Source organism: Coffea arabica, chromosome 8c (genome assembly GCF_036785885.1).
Source record: "Coffea arabica cultivar ET-39 chromosome 8c, Coffea Arabica ET-39 HiFi, whole genome shotgun sequence".
Taxonomy (NCBI): domain Eukaryota; kingdom Viridiplantae; phylum Streptophyta; class Magnoliopsida; order Gentianales; family Rubiaceae; genus Coffea; species Coffea arabica.
The window spans coordinates 39,630,035-39,641,296 of record NC_092325.1 but is presented as its reverse complement, the minus strand read 5'-3'; the positions used below and the strand labels follow the sequence as shown (position 1 = coordinate 39,641,296).

The 11,262-nt window shown below is 34.6% G+C and overlaps 1 pseudogene; it reads left to right on the top strand.

The window, feature by feature from the left end:
- Positions 1-1,460: 1,460 nt before the first annotated feature.
- Positions 1,461-3,208, top strand: LOC113706119 (E3 ubiquitin-protein ligase ATL42-like; annotated as a pseudogene).
- The last annotated feature ends 8,054 nt before the right edge of the window (positions 3,209-11,262 follow it).

Genomic DNA, 11,262 nt, shown 5'->3' with positions numbered 1-11,262 from the left:
CTTTATTCTTATATGCTCTTTATTGCTTTAATCTGAAGCAGATGATGGCCGTTCATACATGTAAAAAGCAACAAATATGTAGATAATTACAAGTTCTAACATGCAGTACCAGATAAACAGCTGAAGCAGCTGGCATCTCTCCAGTAATCCTTTGAACAACCAGAAACATGTTTTTAATTTTCAGGGGAAAAAGAAAGATTGATAGTCTGACTGAATCAACAAAGGTGATGACAGTTCATTTGACAGTACTCATCTTTGTAGACAAAACCTTGTAGACAAAACTTTATTATCACCAGATTAGCTGGCTACGCATCTGAATTTGTGAATTGAACTGTGGAACATGCTTGATAGATCGAAGTATTCATTTGTAGGACAGTTTTGAACAGGCTTTTCAATTACAGATTGCCGCTGTCTTGTGCCTTTGAGTGCACAAGTGAAGGAAGTGGCGATTATCTGGAGTCATAAAAATCATTTGTGGCTCTTATCCTCGTTTGTTGTAAATAGCCTCTTTTGTTTAGAGGCTATCGGCAGAGATACCGTTCACAGTACTATAAAATATGAATAGTAGATAGTTTTTTCCCAGCTAACGACGGAACATCTTACTTGTAGATGCTGTTTCAACGTTCAACACAGTGCTAAAAAGAACAACTTTTGGGGTGCTACAAATGTATCCGTGGTTCAAAGTAGCGGTCGCTGTCCGGACCGTTCTATATCGGTTTCGGCGAAATACAAATTTTGAAGCATTTAATATTTTAAAATTGTGAATAATATTCAAAAATATGCTAAACAAAAATAATTAAAAAATAGCAAAAGAGAATCTGTAAATGTAAACTTGTGAGTTGACTCGGATGACTCGAGCCGACTCGGCCGAGACTATCTGTATCGAAGACTTCTCGACCGAGTTCTTGGCGAGTCAAATATTTTGGAATCATCTCGTCCCGATATCGTATCGGAGGGTCTGTTCCGGTGACAACTCGGCCGAGACTTTGAACCATTTGTATCTGGCCTGATTTCTTGAACTAGCAAAAAATCATCCTTTACATTATATAATCTTTGCTGTCCAAGGCTGCAAAGAAATTTCATGCAATCAGAAGTGGCAATTCTGCTAACGTATGATTTTAGAGGTTCCCAATCTGATTTCTATCGCCTCTGGAGGAGGCCAAACAATTATTTTGATCAGACTATAGCCAGCAGAAATGTACCTACCTATGGAGATTATTTTGATGGATTCAGTACACTTTCCTATTAAAGACAGATGGTAATGGATGGTAATCTTTGTCTTAATATTTCTAGCAGATCCTATTAAAGACGGATGAGGCAACCAGTGAAGACCTTTAAATAAGATGGCAAAAGAGGCAGCGAATAAGAGACCAGAGAATCAGATCTTGCACAAGGACAACTTTCATGTACAAAGCTGAGAAGCCATTTGACACCCTTTTGGCCACTGGATTTCATGGAAAATGAAACAGATAAATGGCAGCCTAGATATCCACTTCTGGAAACCAAGAAGACTGCCAGTTCACTCAATGAATCTTAAGAAGGCATCAATCATAGTTCTGTTCTCAGCGTTACATGTCAAAGCACTAGATAGCCCCAGTCAGCATCTCCGCAATCCTGTCAATCCAAAACTTGTTGTCATTGTTGGTATTCTTTCAGTAATGATTACATTACTTTTTTTTGTTGCTGGCATACACCAAATTGTGTCACTCAGCTCTGTCTAATGACCCAGATGATCAAGAGCAAGAGCCTGAAGGTGTTCTTCGATCAGTATCCGGGTTGCAAAAAAGTATAATTGATTCTCTCCCATTTTTCACTTTCTCATCACTTAAGGGCTCAAAAGAAGGCCTAGAATGTGCAGTTTGTTTATCAAAGTGTGAAGACATCGAAGTGCTTCGCTTGTTGCCAGGGTGCAAGCATGCATTCCACATAAATTGTATTGATAAGTGGCTTGAAAGCCACTCTAGCTGCCCTCTTTGCAGGTACAAGTTTGATACAGTGGATCTCAGGAGCTTTTCTTTTACAAATAGTTTAAGGTACCCTCAAAACTCATCCAATCTGTCAGAGGAACCAATATTGAACTTTTCATCCAAAGAGAGCAAGAACATCACAAGTCATCCAGATTTAATATGGTCAGAAGTCTTCAGAAACTCAGTGTAGGCAGGAAAGAAGATCAGTCAATCCCCAGAGGTAGAGAGCTGATAAATCAGACAGAGATCTCTTGCATAAATTCAAGCACAAAATCTTTTTCTCTGACCTTATTTACAGAAGTTGATGGAGCGATGTCAACTCCTCAGACTTATTGTGCTTAAGGTCTGAAATGCTGAATCTGAACTCAAGTAAAATATTCTCCCCATTCAAGCCTGAACGCCAGACGTTTGGCGAAGAATTTCTCATGAATCAAAGTATTTTCGAGATCAAAGAAGACAGAGAAAGAAAACCATTGTATGTATCAAAAGTCAGCAAAGTTATAGGACATCCAGTTACAGCATCAAGCCCACCAATTGCTGCCAACATTGGCCTAAACCAGAAGGTAAACTTGACGCTACTCGATTCAGCTGAGAAGAGATCAAAGTCAGAAATAATCAACTTTCCACGATATGCAGAGTACAGTGCCAGAAACCGGACTAATGAATCATCAGTCTTGTCCAGGAGTGGGAGAAGGAACGAGATAATTAGAAAGCTCTGGCTGTCTATAGCAACAAGGACAGTTCAATGGTTTGCAGGCAGAGACAGAGGTCTAGATTGGAAAAGATCTCCATTGAATGTCTGAAATCTGCCCATAATTTAATTTGCCCACAACTTTTTGAGGTAAATTTTTAAGAATTACTAGTTCTTTACCAGCCATGTTAATTCTTTATCAAACCATTCTGTATAATCGTTCAAATTGAAAAAATAATTCCATATTGAATTTTAGAGTTACATAGATTGTTAATCATGAGAAGACTTGCCATTCTATGCTATAGAATATCGAAAACTTCCAATAATCCATGGACATTTTATTCTTCTCATGGTTAAGAATTAAAAAGACATAAAATGGGAAAAAAATTTAACTTCTAAAACAAAGGGGATGTGTTTGAGATAATTCTTGTATTTAACTTTTTGTGCCTTATAAATCTGACAGATGGCTCGCCAGATTGGATATGTTTCAACTTCAAGATGGTGACTTCTGGTCTCCTCTGGAAGGATTCTTTGAGCAAATTTCAACGCCAAAAACTCTCTCTCTTTCTCTCTTTTTTAATAAGGGTTCTCTTTTGTTTATAGTAATTGCTGTGTTGCTGCATGAGAATCTCCTTTTGCATTTTAAGTTTTCATCATATTGCAGATTGTCAATCTACACTGAAGAAAACAAATAGCCTCCTTGTGCTTTATTTGTCTTTTCTTTTTGGTTGGCCTGCTTTTGCACCATCATTCGTTATTTCCTTTAACAGCAATGTACTATTTTTTTTGTCTCCAGTTAACTTCCCATCCTTTTCTTCTATAATTTTTGGTGGAAAACAAAACAAACAACGAAATTCATGATACAAGGAGGAAAGTCTACTAAGTTCTTAAGTAATCAAATCAAAATTTACGAGGAGGGGGCTTTAGTTTCTATTTTCCTCAATAAGTGCTCTTAAAAGAGAAGGTGTTATGGATCTAGTCCCCATAAATCATGACTAGGTAATCCTCATTTTAGGCACATTTCAATTCTTGTCTACTTTTCATTGGCTTAAGATCAATATTCATTGTTTTCAACTTCTGATATGCAACAAGTTTTCTCCAATCTAACTAATGGTGCAAGGATTTGTTTCTGATATGCAACAAGTTTCCTCCAGTCTAGCTAGTAGGCTAAGGATTTGGTTTGTAACTTTATATTGAATTTGTTCTTGTACATAATAGGTAGATATTTTGTGAAAATATTAATTAAGTGAAAGAAGAAATGACTTCATTTCATTTTCTTTCTTATAAAGGTCCTAAGACAAAGTCCTAATCTGATTTTGGTACCCGAACTAGGGAATAATCAACCAATGATGCTATAGATGAAAAGGAATTGGCATGTGGCACCAAGTAACATGAAGCTTCTTTTTTGCTATAGTTAAAGCAATCCAATAAGATCTTGCATCCCAGGGCATTGTATTCCTTAATTAGCCGGATGATGCCTGGCAAAGTGCAAGACTTGAATATAGGAGCATGCTATATTTTCAGACGAATAATTGAATGGTGACTGTTGAATAGGGCAAAATACACATTACCCCATGTGATATAGCTATTTTCACATAACCTCCTACAGTTTTAAAAGTTATATATAACCCTCTCATAATTTGGATTAAAGTATCAAAATGACGGAAATGATCATTTATAACGAAACTTACAAAAATGTCAAAATTACCCTTGATTAAAAATTAAAATAGCTGAAGTAATCAAAATATATAAATATAATATGCATGACACTCTAACTCTAACCCCGTGTGATTTTATGTTTTACCATATAATCCCCTTGTGATTTAGTGCTTTAACATACAACCCCTTTATGGTTTTCAAAATATAAACATAATCCCCATGTGATTAATAAATAATTTTCAACTTTACGAAGGGGTATTTTTGATATTTTAGTTGACTCCATTATGGATTGCAAATTCTTTCACTTTGACATTTTAATCTAAATCATGAGGGGGTTATGTATAACTTTTGAAACTATAGGGGGTTATGTAAAAAAGTACTAAATCACAAGGGGTAAAGTGTAATTTGCCTTATTGAATATGGGAGGTAGGGGTGCAAACGAATCGAGCCGCTCGCGAGCCGCTCGATTCGAGCTCGAGTCGAGCTCGATCAATATCGAGCTCGAGTCGAGCTCGAGCTGCTCGAGCTCAAAACATTAAGCTCGTTAGCTCGCGAGCCGGCTCGCGAGCTCGAGTATATATATATTTATTTTTTTTATTTTTATTTTTAATAGTAAAATTACATAAATATCCTTAATATTTTATTATTTATTAAGAAAAAATATTATTTTATTTATTTTTTTAAAAATAAAATAATTATTTTTTATTTTTTTCGAGCTCGAACTCGAGCTCGAGCTCGAGCTTGAAAATTACCAGCTCGTCGAGCTCGAGCTCGAGTTCGAGTTCGATGAAATTAAGTTAAGGCTCGACTCGATAAGGCCAAAGCTCGACTCGGCTCGGCTCGTTTGCACCCCTAATGGGAGGGGACTAAAGTACAACTATTTTAATTGTGGAGGTGCTAAAAATGGATAACCTCACACTTTAAGAGGCTTTGTAAAATTTTTCCATTTTCAAATATCCTAACAATTATTTGTATTTTCTAACTAAATGTGTAAAATAAATAGTAAGCTTTCCGATTTTCATAGTCCATGAATGATATTCTGCTTAGTTACAAAATTTGGATTTTATTCCAATGAAAATGTGTCTTGTGAGTTATGTGCAGTATAACAATGGAGTATTATATGTCAAAAATAAAAATAAAACAAAGAATGGAGTAGTATAAATTATTTAAGCATTTAATATCTCGTAAGCAAAACACAAGTGAAAAGTGATATATAATTAATGTAGCATACTTTTTACTGGTATAACTGTATATGCATAAAAAGATACACAATTCTGCCCAACTTTATTTTTTTAAATGGCTTTCTTCTCGTACATTTGAAGGAAACTAAAAAAAATTAGGAATCATATGTGATTTATGTGAAAGTCCAGAAAATTCACGTTCTATAACTTACTAACTAATTTGTCATACAATAGAATTATATGACTAAAATAATGTATTTTATGAAATGAAGCCAAAGATATGAATTAGAGGTTGTGCGTTCAATTTCCTCCTTTCCGCTTCCTACTACTTAAATATCACACTTCCTTGCTAAAAAATAAAAATCAAAATCAAAGATAAAGTTAAAAAAAATACTATATGTCAATTGAAGTCTATATAGTCAAGGAGGTTAGGGTTGAGCCTAAAAAATAAAAATAAAAATGATAAAGTTAAAAAATGCTATATGTCAATTGAAATTTATTTCTTTCTATTTTTTAAATCTCATCCTTTCCCTGCTAAAAATAATAAAAATAGAAATATAAAATATAAAGTTAAAAAAATACTGTGTCAATTGAAGTCTATATACTCAAGGAGGTTGAGGCTAGAGAGTTCCATCTGACCAGCCAAACATATATAAAAATCTACTATCAAATCCAAAAGTAACAATTCGGCTTGCGGTATCAAAATCCCTAATCAGGTCGGGTCTGGGCAATATATTGTAGACTAAAGTAGCTAAAAGATGATTCAAGTTCAATCAAACGAGGGGGAGAGGAGAGGAGGAGTGGGCTGGGAGTATTGGGGGAGGGAGTATAACTGAGAGATTTCGAATTTGAAACATCCCACTTACACTAAAAAAAATATTCAATCAAACAGCATTAATTTAGAATTGCCTGGACTGAACTAAATGCACCAAAATGGCTAATTATTTACAAGTCTATCTAATGTGTGTCCAAAACGTTAATATATATTTCAGGTCTCATATTTTTTAAAATGTAAAATTAATTAGGAAAAGTAAATAAATATAAGGGATGCGTCCTTTTCGGTCCTCTCGTATTAGGAAAAGGTCCTCTCAATGCTCTAACACTCACATCGGATATGGACCAAACTGTCTCACGACTTTCTGAACCCAGCTCACGTACTACTTTAATGGGCGAACAACCCAACGCTTGAAACATACTACAACCCCAGGTAGCGAAGACCCGACATCAAAGTGCCAAACGTTTCCGTCAATGTGAGCACTTGGGGAAGATCAGCCTGTTATCCCTAAAGTAACTTTTATTCGTTGAGCGATGGCCCTTCCACTCGGCATCGTCAAATCACTAATGTCGACTTTCGTCCCTGCTCGTCAGGTGGGTTTTGCAGTCAAGCTCCATTTTGCCTTTGCACTCAAGGGCCAATCTCCGTCCTGTCCGAGGAAACCTTTGATGATAAGTAAGATTAAATAGAAAAGTATATAAATATAAAAGAGAATAATAATTGTTAGCATATATATATATATATATATATATATATATATATATACATAATAAGTTGGGTAAATTTAAGGAATGCCCAATAGGCACCCATGCACTCGTTGGAAAATCCCATTATTTACGCAACACTCGCCCATGGTCCATGTTATAAGGCCCACCCACGTAAGGCCCTCATCTGCCCACCTTCTCGGAATCTGTTGCAAATTTTGATTGAAAATTTTGATTCCAGACCGCCCAAAGAGTAAAATGGAAATATGGGCCAGAGGGCTGTTCAATCTGCATCGCCCAGAATATAGCTGGTTTAGCTTAGTTTCGGTATTTCACAGTTTTGCCACGGAAGAATTGGAAATTGGAAATTGGAAATTATAAATTTTATATACACAATCAGTGCATACATTATCACCGTTGGATGGATGATATATGAACAAATTTTAAATTTTAAATTCAAATTTTACACATGTGTCATATATTTAATGGTGATAGTATATTTTATATACACTGACAGTGTATATAATATTAATTCTTATCTTTTTAACCTTTTTAAAAAGTAACGTCTTTTTTTTTAATGAAGAAAAGCAACGTCTTTTAGTTGTTAATGTAAAAAGGACTGAATATTTAATCCTTCAAGCTTCATTCTTATAATATTCCAAAATCATAGTTACCAACAAAGACAGCCTATATATGCTAGCTTACACAAACAAGCACATTTGGATAGAATTCTTCTGTTCTAAACCTGAATAAAAAGTGGGATCCTTGTCTATACTAAGTTAAACTTTTAATGCCACAACACATTCATTTAATTCAGAAATAGATCATAAAGTCTGAATATTTGGTCGAGTCAACCCTTTTTTTGGTATGCTAATTTTGTACCTATAGGGTAAAAAATATAAAAACCATCTTAGATTAAAGATCACAAGCTTAAAACTAGAGTTAACACTTGAATTTGGGTGATCATATTCTTCAAAGATCACTATTAGCTTGATTCAAGCATAACTATTAGCTTGATTCAAAGATCACATTCGTGGGATTTACACTATTAGCTAGCTTGATTCAAGCATAACTACCAAAGTGAACTAGTACGTGAACTTCAAACCGATCAACTTTAATTCCCTAGAATAATGTCTACTTGTGATGCCGACTAATGTTAAGCTATTGGGAAAAATATTGAAGGCAGCAGCAACAACTAGCAGCATCTTTAAATTCTTTCTCTGTTACTCATTAAACTCGTCCAACAACTCTATATATATATATATATACACACACACACACACACACACACAGCTTTAAATGATGGAAATGAGATAACAGGTTTCCCTATGCACCCCATCTCTTGGTGAAAACTAAAAACTACATGGTCAAAAACTAATTATTTTCATACCAACCACAAAGGTTTAGTAATTCAGAAGAATTAGATATTGAAGAAAGTGCAGTGTATCTCTAATGCCCTTGTAGTTTTCTTCTTTCTAGGGAAAATTGCAGAATGAGCATTGTGACAGGAATTTAATTGAAAAGCTGTGTAATTTAATTGAGCCTAGTGCACTAATCTAGACTAAACCAGCACAGATGATCAAGTTATTGCAAGATAAATGGTGTCAAGAAAGAGATGGAGAACAAAGAATCGGCCCCATATTTCAATTTTTGGACCCTAGTAGTAATCTTTGTAAATTATTATTCCAAGCTCAATAAATTAACCATATCTTGGAAAAGCTAATATTGGTTGCATTAGTATTTAACTTATTAAAATTATATTCGTGTTCGTCTTTAATTGGTGTACTTTTATTGTTTCGCTTTTGCTTTCCCATGCAGACTTATTTAATAACGATAATAAATGAATATCACAATTATTGGATAAACAAAAAAAAAAAAGACAAAACTCTTTTTAGACGAAAAGTTTAAAACTCTGCCGTAGGCATTCACGAAAGTGTCTTTTTTCCTTAAATTTTTAAATGTTGAGTAGGTGAGAATTTCTTTGAGTGATAAATTTGGGGTAAAAATAAATAAATCCGGCATCCAAAATTTAATGTCCTTTTCTTTTCCCCTTTTAGCATGTCGTTGTTCTATCTTCACCAATAAGAATTACATGTCATGAGCTGTGCGTATTCCAGCAAGTGGCATAGGAATATGATTATTTCCATAGTCCACATGCAGACAAATATATGAGCGGAAAAATCAAAGCACTTGAAGAAGGAAAAAGTTGAGTCGACTCGTTGTTGAAGGCCAACAACTACAATCATCTATTTTCCATGAGGATGAAACTTCAAAGATTATTTGAATCTGTCAGTCAAGGCTATGAACTCGTTGATTACATATCTGTATAACACTATGCTGTTCAGAACATTTAAGGACATCACAGTCGTATTATTGCCTCAAACTTCTATAGTCTAAAAGGATATAGTGTGTCTAAAAAGCTAGACCGAATAGCTGTGATAGTTCTCAACATGCCTGATTTTTGGACCTCGCCATTCACAAAGATATACCCATTTTTTCTCATACACCTGTTGGCTTCTCTTGTTTAATAGGAATAACACAATTACCTGAATAAACTCGATCTACCAGTGTACTTGTAAACCATATGATCTATGAAATAGTTTTATAGGTTTTTGTCACATTATCATACATTACCTATTGTCACTTTTCTTACATCTTCACATCATATGACTATTGCTTATACCACATGAACGTGTAAGTAAATTGTAGACTAAGCCTATATAGATATTTTTCTATGAGCGAATTCATTTTTGAACATAACAATCGCCCAAGAAATTTGGTGGTTTTTTGCATCAATGCAGCTACTAAATTTTGTCACTTGGAGGCCTTGTTTTCTTCCTATGAAAGTCACGCAGGAACAATTGATCCAATGAAAATGCCATCCATCACCTCTCATCAAATTAAATACTAATGATTCCTCCAAAGGAAATCCCAGAAGAGCAGGAACAGGATGATTGTTCACGAATCACCATGGAGATTGAACGTTAGGCTACAGCAGGAATTGGCATCACTACTTATTCGGTTGCTGAAGCATATGGGCTATTAGAGATGGTCTTCAACTTGTTCAAAACAATCATTCTCACCTTGTTATAGAATCTGATTCATAGGCTATGTATGGTCCTCTTAATGCTAATCACACTGATAATCATCTTTTGTTTCCGATAGATTGTGGGGTTTTAATCATTCAACTGACTCGGGTGAATGACCCGACATGGTGCAGAACTGCAGATCAACCATCAGGAGAATGCCTTTTTTTCATCAATCTCCTTTCCTTTCCCTGTTTATTTGTACAGAACTCTACTCAGTTAATTAATGCAACTTCTTTTTCCTACCAAAAAAAAAAAAATTTTATTAGTGCAACAATTAGTTGGGGAAAATGCAAAGAACGAAAATCAAATGTTTTTGTCTTTTTCTTGTACCTTATAGAATCAAGACGCGCCAATCTGATCTCGAACCACTACTTAATCAGTTTTTAGCTTGAAGTAATCACAAGGCTGCTACATGATGAATTTTGCGGGGACAAGAAAGACAAGATTAGGCAATTTTCCCCTAAAAAATTTAGCATGTCCACCTCAAATCATATTACCAATTTAGCACCAATTACAGAAAGCTTAAATAGATAGAAAATGCTCTAGCATAATAAGGGGTGAATAGCAAATCATCCCCTGTATTTATGAAATACACAGATTACCCTTCAAGGCTAACAGTTAAACACCAACTTTAACCTTCCGCCTATGCAACTAGCAAAAATATCATTATACCATCGGATAATTTATCTATTTACAATTTTACCCTTTTGACGTCAAAAAGTAAAAATCTCATTCCAAATTTGCTCTTCTAATAGAGGAAAACTATCATGTGATGGGAAAAAAAATGTCCTTCTGTGCAATTCATCTGATATGCATTATTAATGAAAAAGCCATTTTTTTTAATAAATTCTGGTGTTTCATGTGTATTTTACAATTTCCACAAATTCCGGTGCTTCATGTGTATTTTAGTTTTCTTGTTGTTAGCTCTTTTCATGAAAAAAGTGTATATGCATATGGTTCTCAATGTTGAATATCCTTTTTTTTTCTGTATTTATTTGTCTCTTCTTTATGTCATTTTGGTAGTGCCATGCATGTCCTCTTCTTTATGCCATCTTGTCTCTACTTTTTGCTTTTTTTTCCCCCTCTAGTGAAAGCCTGAAAACAACCAAACAAAAAGAGATGGCAAATTGTGGAGAGGATAATAAAAATTTATCTTATCATTTGTCCCAATCAATTAAACTAATCTTAAAGTAATA